The sequence below is a fragment of the Erithacus rubecula genome, assembly GCF_903797595.1.
Source record: "Erithacus rubecula genome assembly, chromosome: 4".
Lineage (NCBI taxonomy): Eukaryota > Metazoa > Chordata > Aves > Passeriformes > Muscicapidae > Erithacus > Erithacus rubecula.
This window is the reverse complement of record NC_136686.1, coordinates 16837103-16851385: the sequence shown is the minus strand read 5'-3', so window position 1 is coordinate 16851385 and position 14283 is coordinate 16837103.

Below are 14283 nucleotides of genomic sequence, written 5' to 3'. Positions count from 1 at the left end.
TCTCTCCAGAGAAACAGGTTCAGCATTTGTCACATTAACAGACTTCCACCCTCAGCAAAGGAGTTATTTTGAGCATGACATGAAAATCTTTCACTAACAAGATCTTGAGAGATGAAATTAGCACATCTTCAAGATATGTAGTACACAACCTGTTACTCCACAGTAGCTCTGCTATTTCACACTGTTGGTCAGTGGAAGAGAAAAGCAAAAGCACAGCAGGTGGGAAAAAATGGGAAAGAGTCCTGGATGCATGGTGGTTCTGAGCAGCAATTTTGCTGTGCCTGAAGCAGAGTAAGGGGTGTGTGATCTGCTCCTGAATTAAAGGATCACTCTCACACAGAGCTGGAGTGAAGGAGTACCTGCAGTGCACATACTGCTCTTCGTGCCTCAGGCATATCCTGTACTTATGCTTTATGAAAAGACAATAAATACTTCGGTCTTTTCCATGTCTTTGTAAGAGAGAAGCTGGGGACAGAGATGAGCTGTGATGCTTCAGTAAGTTTCCTTGGGCAGCAGGAGAAGTAGGGTACAGAAAACTGCTGGAGAGAGCATGAGAACTCACTCATGTCCCACAATAACTGTGTTATCCTGAAAGCAGAATCAAAAGATAGAAATGTTTTTCATCTACCAAAAAGGGATAAAGAAGTTGTGCATAAAGGCATTGGTCCTGTCAGAACTGTGCCTGGAATAATAAATGGGTTACTGTACAGAATCCCAGGGTTTGGAAGGGACCTATGGAGCTTGTTTACTCCAACACCCTACTCAGAGAGGGTCAGCTGGAGCATGTTGCTCAGTATTGTGTCTAGCCAGACATTGAATATCTATCTGCAAGGATAGAGACTACACAAACTCTCAGGGAAGCCTATTTTAGCATTTGACCATTCACAGTATTAAAAAAAAAAAAAACCAAAACCCCAAACCAAAACCAACCAAAAACAAAAAAAAGAAAAAACTTTTAAAATTTAAAAGAAATTTCATGTACTTAGTTTTGTGCCCTTTATCTTGACTCTTTTCACAGGATACTGCTGAGATAGGTATCTACCCTCTTTACTGTCTCCATCAGGTATTTGTACACATCGTTCAGATCCCACTGGACCTTCTCTTTCCCAGTCTAGAAACAATTTCAGCTTTCTCAGTGTCTTCCTGTAAGTCACATGCTCCAATCCATGGATAATCTTCATGTTCCTTCAAGCCTTCATGTTCCTTCACTAGACTCACCCCTTTATATTTTTGTCCTTGTCCTTGTGGCTGCAGCACTCCAGACATTGTTTCAACCCAGGTGAGCACAAAGGAAAGTTCACCTGACTCCATCTGCTTGCAATGGTCTTCTTCATGCCATCCAGGGTGCTGCTGGCCATCTTTGCTCCAAGGGCAGATTCCTGGCTCATACTCACTTTGTTGTCCACCAGCCCTGGCAGGCCATCAGGCCCTGTCTGCCAAGCTGCTTTGAACCTGGTGGATCTCCCTGGTCTGTGCAGGAGCCTGGGGCTAATCATCATCAGGTGCACTGTTTCACCAAGGTTCTGGTGGTCCCATATTTCCAGCCAAGAAGTCATCTGTATTTTCTGTGGTCTCATTCAGCATCAAGCCTACATTTCACTCCCCTCCCCCTCCCTTTCTTTCATTTTCCTGTAAATACACTTGTAGAAGCCCTTCCTGTTTTCCTTTATATCCCTCACCAGATTCAACCCCAGCTGGGCTTTCATTTTCCTAACCTCATCCTCGCATGATATATCTGTATTCCTTATGGGAGATCTGTATGCTTCTCTTGCATGTTCCTTTTTTTTTGTGTTTGAGGTTTGTCTGGAGCTCCTGTTTCATTGGTGCAGGCCTCATTCCATCTTTCCTTGAGCTTGGAAGAGGCAATACTGGACTAAATGCTCAAACAGTCTTATGAAAATGTAGAGGTGAGAGAGAAGGAAAGCAGAAAGAATTCTACTGCCTTCCACTAAGACAACCTGTAGTAAGAGACCCAAGGTCACCTGCTTACTCCAGCTAATTTACTAATTTACCATGTAAAGAAGACTGCTCTAAAGGAAGAGCAATTGAGAAAGGCTTATTCTTTAATATCAAATTAACTGGGCTTTTTGGACAGATTCTCTGGATGTGGAAACTCTCTGTAAGATTTTGCATCACATTGTGCCCCAGAACTTGGCATCAGTATAAATCTGGAACTCTGGCCCCAAAGGCTTTTACCTTCAGCCAATCACAGAGTCATAGAATCATTAAGGTTGGTAAAGACCTCCAAGATTCAGCCTTTGACCAGCTGTCACCATAACAACTGAAGCAGAGCACTAAGTGCCAGGTCGAATCGTTCCTTGAACAATTCCGGGCAAGTCTTTGGCATGTAACAGATGTCATAGAAACACTCATTTTTCAAATCCCTCTGTAGTTCTGTGTGAGGAGGCACATCAGACAGTACATCTGATTGTACAGAGTTTTGGAGGTTCAGGGAGACTCCTTCAGTTTTAGAGAAAAGGATGATAATGTCTTGAATACATCTCTTGGAATCTGTTAAGTGACATAGAGTACTAAATCCTGAAGGGATGAGGAGGCTACCAATAATATTCTTATTAATAACTTTTAGGTGGCTTTCTTATTTCTATTCTCCCCTGAAGCACGGCACTGAAATTCAAGAGAGCTGGAGCAACCCTGGAATGTGGTGAGAAGACTATGGAGGTGTTGGTACTCCAAGGCAACACACTGCCAAGGGACTTGTCAGTGGAGCTAGCAGGTGGAAGCCAGTCAAGGAATTTGAAAAGTAGCTCTGAGGACTGTGGTTAAGAGCAGGCAGATCGGAAGAGTTACTTTATATAAAAGCATTGGTACTCTAGTATAATAGGAACATGATTTCATCCTACTTGCTTCTCTTTATATCCCACAGGAATACCATACTGTCACATCCCTTTGTAGGGTACCCTTCACCTGCTATCACACTTCAGAGCTCCAGCAGATTTTCACAATCTGCTCAGCTCCTCTTGGCTGCCCAGATCCTGAACTGTCTCAGCCAGGAGGATTCAGGATTTTCAGTGCTGTCCTCAGCCACAGACCACCCACATTCCTCTGCATTTGTCCCGCAGGACCAGCTCCCTGTGTGCCCAGCGCTATTTATTTATTAGTTTATTTATTTACCTTCAGCCCAGCGCTATTTATTTGTTTATTTATTTACCTTCAGCCCAACGCTATTTATTTATTTATTTGTTTATTTATTTACCTTCAGCCCAGCGCTATTTACCTTCTCCCCACAAGGTGGTAGCGCAGCATCAGATTAATGTAAACACGGGGCTTGGCTGGGCTCCTGCCCTCCTACCTGACACACTCCTGCTGCCGCCAAAATGTGGGCAAATTTTCTTCCTTTTCACTAACTTTCTAATTAAAGAACAGCGTGATATATTAGGCCAAAGGCCTGATACATCTGTAAGAATAAATATTTGAGAATAAAGAAGAGATATCTATTCCATGCCCCAAAGGGCTGTGTGGAAAGAATGAGTGATAGGGATAAAATCCAGCTTGGAGATTTTGACTTGTTTCCAGAGCTGGGGAGGCCAGATATTATCAAATGCTGCTCTGGGGGGAATGAACCAGTCTGGGCTGCAGTGGTCCCTATCATCACAGTCGAGTGGTTGCAGAGTGTGACAGATTGTCCTTTCAAGGCCCACCAGAATCCATGTCCAGCAGCTTGTAGGACAATAAGTTGGGCATCTCTCTAATGAAATATTTGAGCTCTTTTCTAAAACTAGTTTAAGTGACAGTTCTGTCCTTGGCACTACTACTGGTTTCAGATAGACCCATCTAAAACCTTCTCTGATTTTCCACCCCTTGTTGCTATACACCACACCTAGCAGCATAACTATGACAGACCAGGAAACTGCTCTGCCATTATTATTGCCTCCATTATACAAACTGCTTTTCCTCAACCAAATTCCAGCAGTCCAAAGCAGGTTTGTGAACTGCTGTGCCATCACAAACAAGCAGACATTCTACTTACAGCAGTGGGCCAGGAGTGGGGAGAAACACATTGAACCAGAGCTAAGCCCATGAATCCATCTTATCATGGACCTATGCTTAGTTTGTGATGGTGAACAAGCTCTCCTGCCAGGATTTGTGTCTTATTTTTCAGTCTGCTGTACTACATGAGGTAAACTTCCCTTTAAAACATCTAAGTCCCCTTAATATTACAGAGGTAACCATTTAAAAAATTACTTAATATCTAAACAGCTATTAATTTTTGTATCATTATTAAAATATAGCCAAGGCAATGAACATCTCCTGAGATTCATACATGCTCAAATCTCTTCATAGAATTAGAGCACAAATAATAGTAAATTTTTAGAGTGATTTTGTGTAGTGAGTCTTCTGTTCAACAAAAAGTCAGAGTAAACCCTTCAAGGTGATATCCTACCCCAGCAAATTGTGCTCAATTCTGGGATATGTAACCTAATCAAGTAGTGATTTTTGCTGGAGAGGAAGAAGTGTCTATCGTCATATCACATAATAGGTGAGGCTGAATAGTAGGGCACTCTCTAGACTGCCTAAATTGCTCTCTCAGATCTCTCAGCAGATCACCAAACAAAGTGTCTCTATTCTCAAAGCCAGGCTGCTGGGCTTCCTACACAGAATTGAGAGGACATGGTATGTTAGTAGCAAAGAGATCAAAAGAAGGTTTTCAACCTGGCTGGTACCAGAACCTAGTACTGGAACAAAATTCCCTTGTATGAGTTTATTTACCAGTAATTCTAGGTGGTCTCCCATCAAAGTGCTGGAAAGTCCTCCCCAGTGTCATAGTGACAGCCCACAATCCTTACAACCAAGACAAAGTGTTGCACAAACTACGCAGGCTCTTTGTTCCCCAGGGCATCACTACATACCATGGCTCTGACTGCAACCCTTCATCTCTTACTGTAACTGTAGCAGGAGGCCTTTATTTATGTCAGAGTACCCTTATAGGGTGCTGATAAAGTATTACAAAGTATTCCAAGGAATGGACATAGCTGTCTCCAAGAAATGGAACTGCTGTTCCAGTCTAGTGAAACTATCCAGTTCAGTGAAAATTCTTGTACTGATAAAAACAGTTTTGCCAGTATGTTCATGCCACTGTTGGGGATCTGACACTCCTGACAGACAGAGCCTGGCAGGAATTTGGAGCATAGATGGGACCTAGATCAAATGAACAATTTGAAGTTAGAACCATATAGCAATGGTCCTTTCAAAATGCTTTTATTTACAGAAACTCTCAACTGAAATAAAGTCTCTTAACAGGAGGTCTTGATTACTTTTCCATTTCCAAACCACACATCATAATGGGGATGGAATGTGGTTACCATAAATTGTTGGTTTACAAATCATCACTGACTTGTTAGCAACAGCTAGGATGTTAGAGTTAGAGCAACAGTTTGGATGTGATAAAATAGCAAGGGCCCATTTTTCATGGCATTGTTGGAATGAATATAAATGAATTCTTCCCAGAGGTTCATTGTGGTGGTTGTGGTAAATAACAAACTGCATATTTCCTGCTGATGTTGAAATCAATGGGAGTTTTATTATTGGATCAGGAGAAGCAGGATTTGACCTTAATAGAAAAGAGAAGAGGAAAAGAGAAAAAGATGAGGAAAAGAGAAGAATGAGATTGAGAGTTCTAAAATGACTGGTGCTTCAGTTGCCTGGGTGGAGGCACTTCAAAAGAGGAGTCTGAAAAGCAGAAAACTGGGGCTCCTTTTCATTTGGATTTTCTTCCAAATTTTCCTTTGAATTCTCTGTTTGTGAACATTGAAACTGAGGAATAACCAGTAATAGTCACTGCTGAAAATGCAGATTTTAAAATTTTCCCTTTTCTTGGAAATGTTTCTGCCTCTCCAACAGCACTGAAGAGTTCTCTTATTGAGTTTTGGATGAATCCTATAAAAATCAGCAAAGGCATTCTTTCAGGGAAGGCAGCACAAACTTCCTTCCATACTTGTATTTGTGTCATGATACAGATCACTCTCAGTCATTTAACCTTGCTCAAGGAAAATACATATTTGTCAAAAGGCAGAATTAGCAACCTTACCTCTGTCATAGAGATAAATCTTTGCAGGAGAAATTCTGAATCATAAATAGAGAAACTAAGATCTAGCCCAAAAGAGGTCACTGCACTCATCTAACTTACAGACTAAACTATACAAATTTATATATTTCTCCTCAAGTACTCTATAAAAATATATTAAACCAAACAAAATAACAACGTATTCATTCTCACCACATGGAACCACACCTTACAAACTTTTGTTATCACATGAATTCAAAGCACTCACCAGCATCACAATTCCTTAATACAGTTTTTTGGACACTTAGAAGAGCAAAACCCTGGTCCTCTAAAGCTGACAGAAGAATTTCCAGTTACTTCACAGAAATCAGAAGACATAATTAGCTGCGTAAATTTAATATCAATGGTGTTATGTTAGTCTCTATTAGTTGAACATTTAGTACTTGGCTACTTAGATTTTAACACAACAAACATATGAACATCGTTCCCAAAGTGTAGATGTCCTTAGAAATAGCTAATGGGTATTGCCAATAAATATACAAAGAAGAAATCCAAAGAATAATTCTTCTGCCCAAAAGAAGTATCTGTCCTTTTGATTGATGTTTTATCCTTCAATACCCACAATCCACATCTTCTGAAATATAAGTCTATGTCCAAGGACTCTGATATTTAAAGTTCACCAAACTACTTCTCATGCAGTAATGCAAGACAGGATTAATTTAGCCTTTGCTAAAACCCCACAGAATTTGCAGTGTAAATTAAATGGACTCTAGAACATGGAGAGGGAGAAACCAAGTCACTTAAAAAAATAAATTTATTGTAAAGAACTAATGGAGTTCATTATTTCCCATCTGACATAATTTTTCAGTTATCTATGCAAAATTCTCTTTAGTTGCAACATAGCCCTTTAAATAGCATATGTTGTCCCAGTCAGATGAGGAAGGTTTGCAAAAGAAAGTTGTGTCTAATAAATGTCATTTTTCCTTAACAGATTCAGTTGTTGAACTCTAGCATGTAGGAGCAGATGATCCAACTGAGATTATCACAGGAAATCCAAGAGGAATTTAATCCAATCCTTTGAACTTTCAGTAGGATTACTTAACTGTGAAGTACACAAGGAACTATGTTGACTATTGTCGTATTTGGCTGAAGACCCCTCATTTTACCAAAGCACTCTCTAAAAAATGATCCTTTATCCCCAAAGTGTTTCTGTTATTGCTTGAAACAGACAGCAAACACAGTTGAGATTGATTTTGAAGGAAGTGCTCTACTTGAAGGAAATATTGTGTTCTACAAAATCCTAGTCAAAATTTCTCTCTCCCAGGGCAAAGGTAGTTCGTGCTTCTCAGAAGATGCACTTAAATTTATTAGCTCAATTTATCTTTTTCTTGGGCAACTTATTCCAAATCTAATCACTGGGGTACACAAGGTCTCTACTGAAGAGGCAGCAATTGCCCATTTCACTAATGTAATAAATTTGTTTCTCATTCCTCCAGAGTGGAACAGAGGTCTTGGATCAAAAATAGCAAAATGCATGCCACAACAGGAGGACTTTTCCTTATCAGTGCACTGTTCAGGATTTCTGAAAGAAGCATTTCAGGTTCACTATTTTCCCTTAACCACTGGGATGTTCAGAAGAGGAGCATTCTTCAAACTGGTATCTTGGAGGTGTGTGGTCTCCTTTTTTGGAAATGGATTTGATTTCACTAGATTGAATTAATTACTGTGACTATTTACACACTGAATAAGTCTGGACTATGGTTTTACTAGGTGATACAATTTCCCAGACTCATAATGAATAAAGGTACTGCTATTAGAGGAATTTCAAAATGTTTCAGCATTTCTCTACGTGGCAGATGGAATGGTTTTGCAATGTAAACTTATCTACCCTAAGCTGCCTTGCTTGCACACCGGTAGCTGACTCACTGTGCCAGCAAGGAGCTTAGTCAGGGCTAATTTGCCCATCTTGGGAGAGTTTTGCAGCCTCTGCTGAATTTCCTGCTCCCATGACCAGAACTGCCCTGCTGGCACTCATCTGCAGCTGCAGGCCAAGTCTGCCACCTCCACGTTTCAGTGGAATCACAGCTCGCTCAAAACTCACTCCTAAGACATCCTAGTATGTACCATAGCAATACCAGTTAATAAAGTACTTGCCTGACCTACATCAGTTTTATTAAGAGCAGAACAACACAAAAAAGCAGGCATGGGACTCCAGGAAATATGGACCAGAATGTTTAGAGGCTGAGCAGACCTTCCACAGCAGAGCAATTTGTCTTTAAATGTACTAAAATTGAGGCATAACAAAGTCACTTTCCCTAACAAGGTGTTTAGGTCCAGTTTGCCCTAATGCTGTACTATTCATATGTTTATTTGCCAGTACCTGAGCAGTTCAGATAACGATGTTATTTCAGGATTATCCTTTTGTCCACAAGCATTTCCACATCCCCTTTCAACTACACTTTTCTCCTTGGACTCAGTTCTTGGTTACAGAATGTTTCAATTTCAGCATTCTGGGGCTTAAGAGAAATGTGTAAGTGCTTTTAAAAGCCACAGTTAATGCAAGGAACTACTCCCAGTCAAGCAGTGGGCTGGTAGGAGGGCTCATTGAGACCTCACGTTTGGGAGGCACTGAGGGAAGCAGCCAGCACAATCCTAAGGATGCCCAAGAAGTTGACAGCCTCTGTAGAAACTCCTGTGGAGATCAGAAGATGCTTCAAACTGAGTGCTTCTCACATCCTGCTCGATGGATATAATAGCAACTGTTCAGGCATCTGGTAGCCTTTGGCTATGTGCTTCCAAAGGAGTGTGTAGTGCTGCACACTGGTCAAACAGCACAAAGGCTCTTGGGTCTGTGGTTTATAAACAATGCACAAGCCAGAATGTGGTATTTGGAAAGCTGATGTGTTTCTAATGTATGTAGATGTTGTTGTAAGTAATATCTAAATTATAAACACTCCCCCTCCTCCACCTTCCAAACCGAGTCGAAAGTACCAATCCTTGCCAGGGACAATAAAGTAACCCAAGTTTGGAGCTTCTCGGTCAAGATACTTTTGAGTCATGACATTTCTTTAAAATAAACATCAGGAAATTATCCAAAAAGTGAGATCACCCCACTTTGTAAAATATCTTTTTATCTCCCAAATATTTTGCCTAGTATCAGTCACGTTTTCCTGGAAAATTGTAGTTTGACATAGAAGTTTCCCTGTGCAATTTCAGGTGGATTAATTTCAGTTTGACAAAGTCAGGGTGGGGTCAAAATCAACAGTAAAATGGAAGATCTTGCATAAAACTAAATTATGGAAGAACTCTCCATCTTGTATTTTCTGTCAGCCAGCTCACAATAACTGTGCCTCTACTAGTGAACATCTGAGCCAAAAAAACAGAAAGACAAAAGCCAAAGCCAAACCAAAAGACAAGAAGCAGAGACAGCAAAAGAAGACAGAGAAAGACAAAAACAAAACTACCTCACATGCAGACCTTAGTCTGAAAGCTCAAAGATAAGAAAAACAGCCTCTGCAAGAGTCAGTCTACACGTTAAGAGATGACAGAAGCATCAGAGGTGACAAAGCAGCTAAGCTGACCTACTGTCAAGAAAAGCTAATAAAAAAAGACAGAAAAAATATGGGAAGTTTGTCACTTTAAAAGGAAAAACTAATTTTTAATACTGAGTATACAAACCAACAACATACTCAGAAGCTGGATCAGATCCATATCAAAGTAACTCAGCCTATAATTACATGAGGATCAAAAAATGTCAAAACACATAGTAAAGATACCATAGAGTGCTTTGCCTTTTGTAGAGCAAACCCATTCATACCACTAAATAAGGAAAAAATAGTTAAAAGGAGTTAGATTAGCAAAAGGGAACCATAATTGATGGCAGAACTGAGGAGAGAAGAAAATGGCCTGAAATTAACAGCTGTTGTGAGAGAAAAAAAAAATGAGGCAGCTGTGTATGAAACTAACACCTGAGAAAATTCTGTAACAGATAAATACATCTTGAAGAAATTCCCATATCTAAGTCTGCAGAGAATGATAGTATCTCACAACAGGTCAACTAATACCATTAGAAAAAGAATAAGCACACCTTCAAAAAACTAGATCAATCTTCAGGTATGAAATTGGAAAAGGATTTGAAATGTCCTGAAGTTTGATTGAATGTCCAACAATATAAGCTGGAATAACAAGCATACCACCACTTGCCACAAAATTAATTTTGCCTCTATACTTAACTCATCATAGTTATAAGTCACTAGGAATCTCCAGAACAAAGGATTAGATATAAATTGATCCATCTGCACCCAGAACAAAGGGTTAGATATAAATTGATCCATCTGCACTGAGTAAAGTGAACACACATCTAATTTCATCAGCTGATAAATCACTTCAGGATCTGCCCAGCAGCAATGATTAGCCCTAATTCCTCGGAAATGCTACAAAATACGCTCATCATGTATCTTTGCTCCTATTGAAGAGAAGGGAAACCTTAACCTATCATTTTAGTGGGAGCAGAATAAGGCCAGCTTTGAAAAATCATACCTATTTCAAAGAAAAAACTCTGTGCCTTGTAGATATATCCCATCACTTAAAAATCAAACACAGAGTTCATGAATTAACTCCTTTTTTGTGTCTACAGCATCAGATATTTTTCACATTTCTTCATCACTTTCAACTGTATATCAAAAGAAAAGAAATGGAGAACAGGAAAGCAAAGTTATTACTTGCTATTCTTCCCAATGGCAAATGGAAGGATCAAACCCTTGACCAGGTAAAGCCTACTATGTCTTCAGATTGCACATTTATGCTAAAGGGACAGCAACCTCCTGTCCCCAGAAGCAAGCTCTTTTTCTTCTTGTTGACACCTCATTTAATTTTGGAACACAAATAGTCATCCTGAACTTTCTGCATTTTATCCTGGATCTACTACTGCCATCAATGGGAGTATTGAAAGAGGAAGGCATAGGCACTGGGCTAAAGCTTTAGGATAAAAGTCCAGGTCCATGCCATTTTGTATGTTTGAAAAATGCCCACAATTTAATGGGAAACCTATAAGAGCAATTTAAGTAATTGTGGTGGTCTTGCATTGTTTGGATTGTTTTCTTTCCTCTCCCCAACCTCATAATGTGGACAGAGCCATGACAATGATCTATTAGAGCTGGGGCCAGACTCACTACAGAAAACTTAATATGACCTGAGAACCAAAATGCAGTCCAAAATGCCCCAAACAGCTCAGGGGTAGGATGAATTCTTTGTCTATACTGTATCCTAAATATATCCAAATTATTCCAGTATCCATATATCTATGTGGACCACTTAACTCCCTCTTGAACTCTCCTTAGTGCTTTAAATTGCTTGTCAGCCACATGTGAAAACATCTAGCTCATCTAAAATTTACATTCCAGGGTTTTCTATAGCTGATTTCTCTCAGCAGTAAGGTTTTTTCTGGTCTCAGTGCCACTGAAATGGTGGGACTGAATTTTGCACAGATACTCAGAACTCTGTGTGGAGCAGAAATGTCATGAGCCCTGGGTCAGAATTTCAGCAGCCTCTTATTTAGGGCATCAGCATGGGGGAGGGCTAGCTGAGATAACAAGGTAATATGATTGCTGCTGCTGGCAAGAGGACAGATGTCAACATTCCCTCTCCTTTTCATGGAAACATACCTGGTTTTATGAAGAATAGGTTAGCAAATATTTTAATACAAATAGCAACCTCAGCAGAGCTGCCAAAGCAGGCTCCAAAGAGACTGACTTGTTTACAGTCTGGACCAGTGCCTTAAAACCTGACGTGCTTATTCAACAGAAAATTAACCCCAAAACGGGTATCATCATTACTGTAGGGAGAAGCTCCAGAAAGATAATATCCTAACTCACTCCAGCTGAACTCAGGACATTGTCCACTTTTTATCACATCCAGTGCCCTTGTAGTCACTCAGAATAAACAAGCAAATAAAGAAGTGAGGTATATCACATGTGATTGCTTGGGTCACTGGGACTGCATAGATGTTTGGATCCAGCCCAACCTCCTGCCTTCACTTGAATTACTACTGAAATCTAACTTCTTGCATTGTTTTAAGAGACTAGATTGTTCTCTCTATGTACTTTGGTCATCCCAACTCAGATGTTATCATTTTCTTTCCCACTCTAGTTTTTGGCCACAAAAAAATATACATGAAGAAGAGTGCTGAAAAGAGCCTTTTTTCCCAGCTGCAGTGTATGTGTGTGTGTGTGTGTATGGCACTGTTCTCCACAAAAATCCTTTTATGAAAAGTGTCATTTATGAGGGCATAGTGGTCCTGACAAAAAAAGAATACTGCTGTAGATTTGACCCTGGAAGCAACATTAGTAATACCAAACTGATGTAGGTAAAAAAGTAGACAATAAATAGTTTCCAATGTTACTGTAGACATGCAGTGACAGAAGAAACTTTCACAGGGAATGGCCACTGCTCTGGAAAAGTCACTCTGCAGAGGTGTCATAATCTTTAGCTATCAAATTTCTTGGAAGATGGAGAGAATGATCAGTCCTGGAATTATTATGCAAAGGCCTGTAATACTGGATTTACCAACAGAAATCTCGGCCAGCTTTTGTTGCATAAGTCAGTTCATTTTGAGCAACCCCATGGGGGAACAAGAGAGACAGCTGAAGAGGGACAGGTATGAGCCAGGGCTTTCCTGTGTGACCCAGTGCCAGACCCCAATGTGTGAGACCACACATTGCCCTGCATCCCAGTTCTTTGTGATAAACTGATCTCCATATAACCTGGAAACAAAAGTAACTGAATTTGGATGTCATGTAAGATTTTGTGAGCCACAAAACTTTTACCAAAACTAGGAAAAAACCCCGTTTGTTTCTCTCCCAGACTACTGGGATAATACCACTAAATATGAAGAGACAGCAGCTGTGATCTAGGAGGAAGGGTGAACACAGGGAGTTATTGCTTGGGGTGGCCAAAGGTGACAACAGTTTGTGATGTCCTTGATGACCAGCATGGAGGGACATGACTCACTTCCTTGTTCAACTACTCTTCCAGTGATTTAGTACCTGGACAGGCTTTCTGGGGCTGCAGCAGCATGCCATTTCTCGTAGGGATGCAAAAACAGTCCCTGTCAAAGTGGTGAACTTTTTAATGATGCAAAACCAAAGCAACCTGCAGGGCACAGGAAGTTTTGTGGATTAAACACATTATCCATCTGGGATTTGGTGAGAACTGAAAGCACACACTTGCTCCCACTGAAAATACCTGCCAGCACCTCCTTCGTACTGAAAGTGGAACAGAATGCAATGAAAACTGAAAAGTCTCTCACAACAACCTATAAAGCTTTTTAAGAAGATTGTATCCTTTGTGTAGAATTCTGTAACTGTCCAAAAACAAAACCAGAAAAACCAAACACTGTTTCCTCTTGTGTCTGTATTTTTAGAGTACTATCCACAGAAAGTTATTAGAGCCAACCCCACTAAATTCCTTACAATTGTCCCACAAGGGTGGTTCTCAAAGTGAAAAAGGAGAAAAATGCTGGCAGTTTATGTAATGTCTTTTTCACTTATACAATCTGAGAAGATACCTAAGAATTTTAATAGTGTACAAGTCTCTGGTGACAAGAATCAGACTGGAGAGTTTCTCTACAAACTCAGCCCTGCTTATCTGTCTGTCCTCTTGTACACCCTTATCCCATCTCTCTCTCTGCTCCTGGGAAGACAAATAAAAAAATACATTCTCTTGAAAACCAACAGACTGAACTAGAATGTAGTATTTGGACGACTGAAAAAAAAACCTTATACACTTTATAGAAGCTGATTCTGGGTCTGTTTTGCTTGAAACAAGTATTGGCCTACCAAAAGTCTGGTTGGATTCAAGTGGCATAATAAAATGTTCCCTAAATATTCCTTACTCCATTCCCTGCCTTTCCTATAAGAAGCCCAGCTTCTTCTACCATTTTCTATCAAAACTCAGGAACATAGTCCCCTCCTCCATCCCTTGTACCGTACGTATTCTGGAATTCTGGACCTTGAAATTCCTAACTTTCACCCTTTTTGCCATTTAGTGCGTGAATGACTCTACCCCTGTGCTATTTTTCTTCCTCAGATGTCTGATACAAAATGCTAAGCATCCTTGTGACCTTTAAACATCCTGCACAGTTCTCCAGCCCCTCTTTACATGATCCAGACTCATCTCCACCTCCTGTTAGAAAATCCTGTGCATGCACCTGGCCTGATTACATCAGCATATCTGCACACAGCTGAGCTAACACATTTCAATGA